Genomic DNA, 12,898 nt, shown 5'->3' with positions numbered 1-12,898 from the left:
AGTCCTGTTGAATTTGGGCAATCCATTACTTTCCAGGTTCCAAACATGTTTGAATTCTACAGACCCATTAGAAGTGAACTCACCAGCAGGTAGCAGCTACTCGAACTGCTGTCTCCAATGACAGCTAAATAGAAGCAACCTGCAGAGGCAGGTTGTCCTGTCCAGCAGGACCTAGTTATTCCTTGGGTTGAGGAGAACCAAAGGCTGCAAGAGAAACTGGAGGAGAAAGGGGAGTGAGACCAAGCAGAGAATTGACAAGATCTGTTTAATGAAGGCTAAGAGCCAGTTTGTAAGCACACAGTGAGAGAAAATGGGGAGGGGTGGACAGGGCACAACAAAGTACAGAGAAACTGATGGACTGATCGGGGGCAAATGCTGATTACATGCTTTTCACACCTTATCTTGGTATGTCAGCCCTCTAACAGTCCCAGGCAGTCTTCAAACATTCTGCATTTTATCTTGGATTGCCATAAACAGTTCCAGGCACCAAACGGAGACATGGAGGAGGAGGTGAACCTGGCAGTCTCAGGCGCCTGGTGGAGAACAATGAAGGAGGCAGTGGCATAATTCCCTTCAAATGGTCAGCAGTATCTTTATGGTGAGTGTAACTGGAGGACCTTGTTTCCCACAGTGCTGTCTCTCACATATCCCTTTTTTTCCTTATTAAAGTTGGGTTGTGGCCACAAAAAAAGGCTCGGTGAAGCACCTATCTTAGGCCTTTTCCCTGGTCCACGTCCAATTACTGTGATAGCTAGACCTTTTCAGGTCCTAGGTGGGCAAGGCCCTGTCTTAGGCTATGTGAATTGCCTCCACTCCCAACACCACATCTTATTACAATGACTTGATCAGGCCACTGATAGTCGTGGTTGGCACCCAGCCAGTGGAATCACGATATGCTTCTGGCTTATGGAACCACAAGATCCCGTTATTGGTAACTCCACAGTTTATAGCCCTTAGCCACTATAAGATCTGGAGGTCACCCCATCCATTATTGCTGTTTCCACAGCTTACCGAACCAAGAAGGCTCCGTTTCTGCAGCAAGGGTGGAGAACTGATGGCCAATGACTGTACTCTCTGCATCGTCAGTTGAGAGGTCTTCATCTGAGTCTCAGATGCTTAGTCAATGGTAGTGGAGTGCATCTGTTTTGTTTAAGGCAGAATCAATCTGTAACTTAACAAATCTGGTTAATCTGTTGAAAGCCCAATGGGCCAAATGAGAAAAGCCACCGTATGTCCACGAAGGGTCTCAAAAGACGAGGAAGTAAGGTTGAGAGCAAGGGTTTGATTACTCATTTCAAACAGGGGCGGGGGGGGCATCTGGGGTCCCAAAAGACAGAAACCAATTCCAGATATTTGGCCAATAGTCAGCCCTTCTTTAGACTCCAGTTGTCATCTCAGAAAGGAAGTATCATTGTTGGCAATCACCTCTCCAAAAAGGCTATTCCTTCATGAAAAGGAGGTTGGGATGAATAACAAATCCAACAATCCCTAGCAAGGGTAGAATTGGCCTCATGAATGGCTTTTAGTGAGGCATTAATCATGGTTACAATAAGTTCTGCCATATACAACTATAATGAGAATTCTAATCTTACATTGCTAAACTTGCCCTGAGATTTCTAATTCTATGTAGTAGAGTGTAAAGCCTTATTTCTTTCAAAAACTCTCTTACAATTCTGAATATCACTGATTTGGCAAAATTCTTCTAATATCTAAAATTTCTGTCTTTGTAGCTTTAATATTTGTTATATTCTGCCTTATTGCTGAGACTACTACTTTTAAGACATTAAACTTTGCCTCCAAATTTTATCTATAATAAGTTCCTCTGACAAAGCCATGGAAATATTCTTATGCATATCATTAACAAAATGAGCAGTATGCAGCTGCTGATCTAAAGCTGTAGTAGCTATTGAAGTTAAAATTGCAATTAAAGCAGTAAATCCTAAAATTGCTCATTTAACACTTTCCAAGTTTGCATTCCTGTATTTTTAAACCAAGGATCATTTCCTAACTCTAAAAGGCAGCAAAACAAAAGCAGATCTCTTTAACAAAATCGTAACAGCAGGTTTCTTATCTACATTAGGACCTACACACTTAGTTAATTGACAACAGTTACAATGAATATAAAAAGACTTGTCATGATTGCTGATCTTAACTCTTAAAGTTATCTAACAATGTAGCATATAAGTAAGGCACACAAGCTTTCACAGCTATAGGAGATTTAGCCTGAATGGCCAAAAACACTGTCTCAGGAAATCTTGTCAAATACATTATATCAGTCCTTCTACCTCATGGATCATCATTTTTTGTTGTCTCTAAGTTGACACCAGGTCATCTCTCCCATGGCTGAGATAGGAAGTTTCTTCTTCTAGTTTGTAAGTGGCTGCTCTTCCTGATTCCTCTTTCTCTGTGCGCTGAACAGAGCTTTCTTGTCATCAGTGTCAGGGCACTCATATCTCACAGGTCACACAAATCATTCTGGAAGTTAGCATGCTTCTGCAGTATTCTGTGGAAAAAACAGAAACACCCTCTCTTTCTCCCATATTAACTTTCTGTCCAGGATCATGCCATGTGTCAATAAGTGGATCTTTTTCATTTCACCTAGACATGACTTTTTCTAGTTTTAAGATGCTATAAGGCATTAAGTTTTTGACATCCAAATTTCAAAATTCTTGAAAATAAAAGTATGATTTATATAATGTGTACAGGGTTATAATTTCTCACCTTCTTTGTCTTTAAGAAGATAGAGTTTTTAAACTTTCCACAGTATCTTGTCTTTGAGAATTATTAAATTGTTGAAAAAACATCTTGACTGTTATATTCAGTTTTAATATAACATGGGCAGTGACTAATTACACTTTCAAATGTTTCCCTTAAAGAGCGATTGTAACTAGAATGCTGGAAAAATTATTAATAGTTACATGTGTATAATTTACTTACTTATTAATCAGAAATAAGAGCATTGATTTGCAGCAATTGATTAAGTATAGGTCCTTATTTATGTGGAAACAGGTAGGAGCTAAGGACACCAAGAGCAATTTTTGATTTTTGTTTTTTACAATTTGACATATACAGTCTCTAAAAATACCAAAACATCATCTTAAACAATCACTATTTTGAATATATAAATAACGAGATTATATAGCATTTTTTTAAAAGTATGATAAGCATGTTCATGTCTCATGGGGTTATAAAGAATTCCAGTTTTATGTCTGATGCCAAATTCTTTACAAAATGAAGCAAAATTCTTGCTAGCATGGGATGCCCCGTTATCTGTCTTAATAAGTTTAGGCAATCCCATGGCATTAAAAGCTTGTAGGCAATGATCAATTACATTTTTAAGGGCCTCTTCTGTATGCACAGAAGCAAAAAGAAATTCTGAACAAGTGTCAATACAAACATGAATATATTTTATTTTTCAAGATTCCACATAATGAGTTACAGCCATTTGCCAAATATGACTAGGCATAAGGCCTCATGGATTAACTCCTAAGTTTGGCACTAGAGATAATGTGATACATTTAGGAAAGTGATATTTAGAGATATTTAGGACAATATCTCACTCTTTGCCAAAATAAGTTAGTGCCTGTTTATTTCCAAGGATAACCTTCTGAGCTACTGCTTCATAATATGGCAAGATATTACATTTAGGAGAAATCCTCGAATGTATCTACAGTAGAGGAGACTTTTGCCATAACAATCCTGCAGTCATATGAATCATATTAAAAATTAACAGATGTAAAGGCAAAGAGTAAACTATATAAGTGACAAATTGCTCTTAAATAGCTTTTTCCACTTTTTGTAAGGACAGCAATCCTTCTGAGGTCAACGATCTAGGGGAGGTTGGATCAGAACTCCATTTAAGACTATCAAACAAAAGTTTCAACTCCCTTGTAGTACGCTTTAAATAGGGGTGAAGCCAATTAATATCACCTAACAATTTTTGAAAATCATTCAAAGTCCTTAAGTGTCTCTGTGAATAACTATCTTCTAAGGAAAATTAGCTTGATTAGTAAGTCTAAAACCCAAATAATTATAAGGATCCTGAGTTTGTATCCTTTTAGGAGCTATTTGTAATCCTTATCAATTAAAGCTTTGTGTAAACCTCTATAACACAAAAGCAAATCCTGGGCATCCTTTCCAGGCAACCCAGGACAATTTCTTAACTGTCCAAAAACTGTCTTCTTAAAGGAACATTATTTTTTCTTATAAGTTGCATAAGCAATTGCAAGCTTGAGGGATGATCAATTTTAAGAAATTGTAAGCTCTGAGATATAATATTAGTTATTATTATAGAACTTAAAGTTTTATTGTTCAACATTTTAAAACACCATCTACAGTACACAATTTAATTATCTGTGCTGAAACAGCAGGAAACTCAAAAGAATTAGTGTGTGTGATCCAATTCACATATAATTTTCTCCCATAAAAGGGCTGCTTTTAAACACAGTAAATGGTATACATGCATGCACGAATTTATAGAAGGTACAGAAGCATGCATAAAAACAATTTTTAGCTATCTTTGGAATAATGATTATCAATTTTACCTAAAATGGTGGTAGGCAAGAGATCAAATATCAATGTTCTGTAATAACAAAATTAATGGCTGTTTGGATCAAGGAACAGACACTTAGGTCCTTAAGACACAATTTTTGTTAAAGTTTTTCTAAAATATATGAATTTATCTTACAATTCTGTATTAGCACCACCGTGGCCTAAAAGGGTGTTAAAACTTTACTCGGAGGTGAAGAAGGGTGATTTTACAACCATGTTTTCTCTTGCCAAAGATCTACTGTGGGTGCATAAGTAAAATAAGTAGGTAATATTTATTTACCAATAATTATAATCCATAACATTTGTAAAAGCTTTCTTTATTTTCTGCAAAGCAAAGCCTTTTATAGTATAACTAAAACCTAAGTATTAAAATGATATTCCCTCTGAATTTTTTCTGGAGCAACAGCTAATCCTCAGAACTTAAATGCTCATTGTGTGGGAGCAAGGATTTAATATATACTTCCCTATAAAAGTATTAGTGACTAAAATACTTCTCACTTAGGAAACAATATACATAAAAGCACACTCTGCACACTATAACTTTATATAAAGTAGGCAAGCCAAATCACAATATCCAGATAAATTCCACAGCCTGATTGACCTTTTATAAACTTTGAATTTAAACTTTATTTAGAACATCATCTGGCTAGGTCTGCAACAATGCTCTTTTAGCCAAAAGGAAGGAGAGGTGAGGTCCCAGAAACTTCCCTAGTCACGGTTTACAAAAAAAAAAAAAAAAAAAAAAAAAAAAAAAAAAAAAAAAGAAGAAAGAAAAAGAAAAAGAAAAAGAAAAAAAAAAAAGAAAAGAAAAAGCAGTGCTGCTCAAGCCTCTCTGAGGCTGCTCCCCTCAGGTGAACCCAAATGCAAACATTTTTCAATCTGAGCACTCTGTCAAAATCCTGGCCCAAATATAATCCCTATTTTCAACTATTTTTAAAGACCTGTTTTTCTGTGTTTGTTCATGCCACATGTTGTTTAGAATGACACCAAACCTTAGTTCCCAATTTTGAGCTAACTTTCTTTTAAAAGCAAAAGGTGGCCTTCCCTTTAAGAGCTCCTGTGTAGATAATCAGCCTGTATCAGGGCTTTTCCAGCTGTACTTGACTCCCAGCCTCAGTGCAGTGTAACATATCAGTTTCTGCTCTGCAAATTGAGACTTCCTTTTAAGCAAGTTAAACTAAATCAAAGGATGGACAGCCAGCACAAAAAAGTTTTAACCATTTTTTCAACATGAAACACAGAACAACAATCATTCAAACAACAAAACAAAAACAAACATAAATAGACAGACATATGGACAAATGGTGCACCAAGGTCAGACAATAGACAGATCAGGAAAAGAACTTGATGTCTCAAGGGAACCGAGATATCCTAACCAGAACTAAGAATATCACCATAGGAGCCAGAGAGGAAGCTGGACGATTCCCAATTTCCTTCTGTCCCTAGGAGAACTCTGGAATAGCTTATTTTCATTTACTCTCTTTTTTTGCTAAAAGGTCCCAAACAGGGGATAACTGCTTTTTTGAAACATATTCTCTCTCTCTCTCATGTTCAAATTCTAATTATTTATCTCCTCCTTCTGAGAATTCTGCAAGATAAGAGAGAAGGGGCACAGTGGTAGCTTCTGAGAGTTATTCCCCAATAAGAAAAGATGGTTGCAGGGACTGCATCAGGACCTTCATTATCTAGTTTATCATTTAAATCTCTGCCTACCTTTTGCCATTTTTTACAGTGTATCTATTCCCTGACAATGATTACCTAGGGGCATGCTTGATCTATAAAAGTAAAAAAGTTTATCAAATCGATTTTCTTAACTCAAACTCCCTTTCCCTGAGTGAAGTTTTCAGGTCTCTGATGAAGACTGCTTTCTTCCACAGCTTAGTTCCTGTTTCTTAGTTGAGAGGAATTACTCACTAAGTACACTTTTTCTTATAATCACTAGGAGTGTTCCTAAAACAACCTATTCTATACCAGCATTCAGAAGCCGACTGATCTCTGTAAGTTGAAGGCCTGCCTGACTTAACGTTTTTTTCATGTTTTTGTTTTTAAATTATTTATTAAATATTTTAGGTTTGCTTTTTTTTTTAGGATTTTAGGGCTAGTTTAGTGCTTCTTTAAAGATTCTAGTGTTTTTTAGGGTTTACTTTTTCTAAGGTTTTAGGTTTCTTTTCAGGTTTTTTAGTATTTTAGAGTTTTCAGGTATTTGGGGTAGGGCACTTTGAAGGCCTTAGGGTTATTTAGAGTTTTAGGGGTTTTAATGTCTTTTTTGTTGTTTTTGTTTTTTGTTTGGTACAACAGCCATTTAACTTTCATAGCTTTTGGGTGATGTTTTTATTTTTCTGGGTTTGCCTGATTGAATGAAGGGTATTATTCCTCCAGACCATACTGACAGGCATGCTTTAGAGAAGTCAGGAGTAGTGGTCATCAATCTTGCAAATGTTGTGATCCTGTAAAACACAGCTCCCCAACCATAATGTTATTTCATTGCAACTTCATAACTATAATTTTGTTATAGTCATGAATTGTAATGTATATATTTTAAAAACAAGATATATGATATGTGACACTTGTGAAAGTGTTGTTTGAGCACTCAGAGGAGTCTTAACCCATCATTTGAAAACCACTAATCTGGACACAATGGGGCTTCCACTACCAATGTAGATTGTTTATCCAGTGTTGCTAGGCAAAAGTCACCATCCCTTGAAGGCAAGGGATGTTCCAAGAACAGGCTTCTTCCGAGTCCCCAAACTTCTGTCCATACCTGTACACCTTGTTGATGATCACTGAATATCAAATGACCATACTTAGTAAATTAGAGTAATACTGTTGTCTTTTGCACCCTAGAAAATGGGGATTCTAAAAATGGTTCCACTAGCTAAAAGCAGTGGCTGGCACACTTCCTAGGGATCCCTTACTTAGTGTTCCTTTATATCACCAAGGCCAAGAGTAGATGGCTAAGTCCCTCCTGGGCTGTACCTCTCTGATCTACACTCACCCTCTATGCTGCTTTCTTTCATGAAGATACATGTGATAACACTGAACCCACCTCGTCTTTAGTCAGCACAAATAGCCCAATTATTTTTCCCATATGGCCCAGTTGCTCATGATTCTGAGCCATAATCATACATGTTGTATTGACAAACAGAATGACACTGATTGGATAGTATATAAGGAAGCATAATTTTTATGACTTCTTTTAAGGAGCCTGGAAATTCAAGATGCAGTCACCATCAGCAGATGAAGGAATTCTTATGAGATGTTGTAACATAGAAGGAATCCAATGGGCTAGAAAGACAAAGGAGGTAGCCAAACTCCCTTTCATAATTAAACCTTTTCTATAACAACATTATTAATTGATTTTTATTTGTAGGTCATATCCCTCCTGACCCAATAAATTTCTTCCAAATATATTCACACCTGGGGATTAGTCTTCAAAAAATTACTTTTGGGGGAACACATTTAAACAAGAGATAAAGGTGAATGTTTCAACATAAATAGTAGTGTGGGGGGCATTATTCTTCCTACCTCATGTACCCTTAAGATCTCTAGCTACCTCCTTCCCTGTGACAGCCTAGCAGCTTACTGAGTCACATGTATTTTTGATGATTAATGATATAAAAAGACTGAAGAACCTTACCATATCCTGTCACCCATATCAAGCTCAAAATAGCAACATGTGTTTTGATGATTAATGATATACAATGACTGAAGAACCTTGCCATATCCTGATACCCATGTCAAGCTCAAAATAGCAACATGTGTTTTGATGATTAATGATATACAATGACTGAAGAACCTTGCCGTATCCTGTTACCCATGTCAAGCTCAAAATAGCAACATGTGTTTTTGATAGCCACAGCCACATGTGAATAGAAAAATATGAATAAAATTTAGTGTCTTGAAGCTAAAATCCCCAATTTAATCAAAACATTATTTAGACTCTGTTACTTTATACCAATGTGCTTTAAGTGTACAAGGCACTGGGCTTTGTTGTTATTCTTTGCACAGGTTTATAGTGTCCTTTATCCATCTTCATCCTCCCAACTCTCCTCCATTTTTATCTGCTCAACCCCCTGCTGTTGCCCTTACTCTTCCAAAATACCTCCTTTTATTTAATGTCCTTTATTATAATTATAATTTCACAATTGTCATTTTGAGGTTGGCTTGTCTCACCTAACATATTGTATTTTACAGTTCCATCCATTTTATTTTTCTGAAAACAAAACCCTTCACTAATACACAGAGATGAAAAATACATTATTATCTCTCTCTCACTCATTTTATAAGCCATTCATCCAGTGGTTGATATCTAAATTTACTCTATAGCTTGTCTATTTCACACAGTGAGGCAATCAAAATTAATGATATGGATGTCTAGTGGTCCTTGTTAGATTTTTTTTTTTTGTCATCTTAACTCAACCTGGGAAATTAGAATCTCAGATGAAGAACTGCCTCCATCACATTGGCCTGTGGCCACACTTGTAAGAAATGATCTTTTTTTGATGGCTGATGTGGAAGAGTCTAACCCACTATGGGTAGTATCCCCTATGAAGAGGATGTTCAGTTTGGTGGGGACTGTGGAGGGGACTGAAAAGGATTTTTTTTGTAGAACTGAAGATCTATGTGGCATGAACAATTAAAGAGGCCTCTAATTTGTAAGTAAATCCCATACTTACCCTTGTCCAGTATTCTGTCTACCCATATATCAAAAGTAAAATTATTGCATTTATTTCATCCTGTTTTACTGCATTTAATCTATGAAATTCCTTGTAACCAGAAATTCTGGTAAATTTTAAAGACATTTAAAATATGACTGGTAGGTATCGGGTTTGTTTTAAATTTATCACAACTTTGTAATCAGGCCCAAGAGCTAAGTTTTCCTCACACTTTGAAAAGGATCCATAATTCATGATTGCCTTTGGCTTCAATACAAGGTATTTAACGGTGTCAAATTCCAGCTTTGTTTGAATAAAAATGGTCCTCCTCTGTGGGTCTTCATAAAGCAAATTTTGTTGTGCTGTCCAGTGTGCTGCCTCAAATAGTGTGGCAACTTTTCTGAAAGCAAGAAAAGCTTAAAGATAACCAAGGGAAAAATTGGAACAGGGAAAATAAACACCAAAGATGTTAGTGAGTCAGAAACCAAAGACTTTCACAGAAGAAAAATAAACCAACAAAAAAACAAAACAAAACAAAAAACAAATAGAAAACCAACCAACCAAACAAACAATAAAAACGATACAAGAGTGATCTACTTGGGCAGAATGTGACTCAGGTCATCAGGCCATTTCGGTAGGGATTTCATTTTGGATTTCTAGGAAGCCATATGAAACGCTGAAGTCTAGATGGTGAAAATTTCTGAGTATAACTAGGGAAGGTACAAGCCTGAGAGGGGTTCTATGATGTAAGCTGAGCTAGGATGATGTCACAGAGCACTGGCCAGAGGTTATGCATCTATTTCACTTGGAGGCGCTAGAATCCCTTTAAGGTGGGTTCACTATCTACAAAGTGGTGTGTGAAAGCCAGATCAGCTCCTGAAACAAAAAATTGTTCCACAGGCTTTTGGTGCCTGGCCTGTTTCAGGAGACAGAATCTTGACGACTAGGACATTTTCTTTGGGTAAGTACATTTATGAAGTAACTCATAGCTCCAGAAAGCTAAAAGTTTTCCCTCCTACAGTGAGGGCACATTCTAATTTCTCCCATGTTTGGGAGTGAGGGTGATGGATGGTCTAGGTTAGTTGATCTCCTGAGTTTATTATCCTTGCTAACAATATCTAGTTCACAATTCCACTAAAATGCCAAAGCTCCTCTTTGTCCATGTGAATTTTAGAAAATATTAGTTCTAAATGGCTTATATTGCCTGGACTTTTTGAGGTCTTATTGAGGTCGGAGATGCAATGGCTTCAAAAAATAATCCTGAGGCTGGGTCAGGAGACACAATAGAGAAGGCCAGTGGTGTGCTGTTTCCCAGGGGAGATATTTGTGCATGTAGTCACTTAGCTCACAGCTTGCAGGTACAAGAGAGGTGTGTTGACCACTCTGGCTCATCTTTTTATTATTATTATTATTATTATTATTATTATTATTATTATTATTATTATTATTATTATTATGTTCTGCTTGATCATTTGGGGTAACAGGCATACCAACTCCCACATGGACCTAGCCATTCAAGGAGAGGTTCCTCAGCAGAGGCAAATTAGCTCATGGCTGAAGAAATGTTTATCTGAGTATGTTATTCTGAGCTCTAGAGAATTACTTGTTAATTTCCCTATGTTTATTTCCTTGTTTCCCTGGTTTCTTTGTTTGTTTGTTACATTTTATTTTGAGTTTCTCTGTGTGTAGCTTTGGCTGTCAGGAAACTCACTCTGTAGACCAGGCTAGACTTGATCTCACAAAGGTCTGCCTCCCTCTGCCTCTTGAGTACTACTAGGATTAAAGACATGGGTCTCCACCACCTCCTATTAACTTCTTTTTTTGTTTGTTTTGTTTGTTTTTGTTTGTTTTGTTTTTTGTTTTTGTGGGGTTGTTGTTGTTGTTTAAGACAGGGTTCCTCTGTATATCACTGGCTGCCCTAGAACTCACTTCGTAGACCAGGCTGGCCTCCAACTCAGAAATCTGCCTGACCCTGCCTTCCGAATACTGGAATTAAATGCATGCACCACCATGGCCTGCTTATTAACTTCTTATTTTGATAAAATTAAGTTTAGAAGCCCAAACCTGTTTAGTATAGCCTTCTTCACCTCCTCAGAAGTTCTCTTAGAGAAGAGCTTTGGTCAAGCATTCCCTCATACCCCAACACCCATTGCCCTTCAGGAACTCATATATATGGCAGAGGCAACAGCATTGTATCTGGTTTAAATGGGCAAGATCGTCAAACGCAGGCAATGGGCAAGTTTGATACTTGAACACAGAATGATAGCCACAAGACAGTGGACCAGGGTTGCTGTGGCCTACCACACCAGGTCTACAGCCATGTAGAAGGCAATACCTCTGAAGAGGCTGAGCATGACATCCCTCAAGAAGAAGACGAGGAGGAAGCCTTCTTCCCAGGCTCTGAGGAATATTGTCAGCTGCAGAATTTCTCATGGTTGGAAGGAAGGTAATGAGCCTGTCACCCATTGGAAGGCCATTGTTCTAGGTCAACTGCCAACAAACCCTTCTCTTTATTTGGTGAAGTATGACAGAATTGACAGCGTCTACGGACAGGAGCTCCACAGCAATGAGAGAATCTTAAATATTAAGGTCTTGCCTCACAAACTAGTGTTTCCTCAGGTGAGAGATGCTGACCTCATCAGGGCCCAGGTTGGCAGAGCAGTACAAAACAAATTTGAGGGTAAACATGAATATAAGGAAAACTGGTGGGGGGTGGTGTTTGACCAGGTGCCAATCATGAAGGACTGGTTTTATATTACCTACAAGAAGGTTCCGTCCCGCTACATCTATCAGCTCCTGGATGACTACAAGGAAGGTAACCTTCACATCATTCCAGAGACTCCTCCTGCTGAAGTGTGATCAGATGATGACAGTGACCTCTTCATAGGTAAAGGTCCAGTACACCAGAGATAATGGTTCCAAAAAAATCAGAAAGGTTGTTTACCAAATTCTAGCCAATCCTTCTGTGTACTTGTATCAAGAATCATGTTGACCTCCATATCTATGTCTATAATCTGGTGCCAAAGATTCCTTAAGGTGAAAAAACCATAAAGTACCAAAACGTACACTTATAGCTTTTGGGAAAAAAATGTCTGTTTTACTGTGTTGGCTACCTAAGGGTCTTTGACAACCCCAGTATGTTTTCCAATAAAATTTGTTTTGCTCTAAAAATTAAAATGTGTGACATGACAAGCCGTGAGTGAACACTTTAATGGAAGAGATGAACTATGGTGGAAGGAACATCAAAGGAAGATGAAAGTTTCAATTCGGGCTGTGAACAGCACATACATCTAATGCCACACATGCTAAAATGAATAGGACTTAGCTTCTCTGGTCTGCATGGAGAGCAAGGAATTTGAGATGAGACTTGGAAGAGCAAGGATGCCAGCAAAAGATGGGTATTTAGGATGTAGGGGAGAAGGACATGATGTAAGTAGAATCTCTGGTGTGAAGTCTGAGGGAGAATCACAAAGTTGGGGAAAGAGTGACATATAATAGGAATGTGGCCTTGGAACACAAGGTGAAAGCCATAAAGCTGATCCAAACAGACTGAGAAATCAGAGAAAATCGGGTTTCATTTGAATAACGAAACCTAATGAAACTTTTCTCTTTTTAAGATTTATTATCTTTACTTATATGGATGGGAGTAGGGCACGTGCTTGTGAGTACAGGTGACCACAGAGACATGAATT

At 37.5% G+C, this 12,898-nt stretch overlaps 1 long non-coding RNA gene across 1 annotated transcript; it reads right to left on the bottom strand.

Moving 5' to 3' along the window:
* Nucleotides 1–320: 320 nt before the first annotated feature.
* Nucleotides 321–2,503, bottom strand: Gm39555. The gene is made up of 3 exons (XR_879407.2): nt 2,286–2,503; nt 1,012–1,140; nt 321–533 (listed from the first exon to the last, which is right to left on the bottom strand). It is a non-coding gene; the product is annotated as a predicted gene, 39555 (long non-coding RNA).
* Between the last annotated feature and the right edge of the window lie 10,395 nt (nt 2,504–12,898).

The sequence above is a fragment of the Mus musculus genome, chromosome Y (genome assembly GCF_000001635.26).
Source record: "Mus musculus strain C57BL/6J chromosome Y, GRCm38.p6 C57BL/6J".
Lineage (NCBI taxonomy): Eukaryota > Metazoa > Chordata > Mammalia > Rodentia > Muridae > Mus > Mus musculus.
This window is presented reverse-complemented; position numbering and strand designations above follow the sequence as displayed.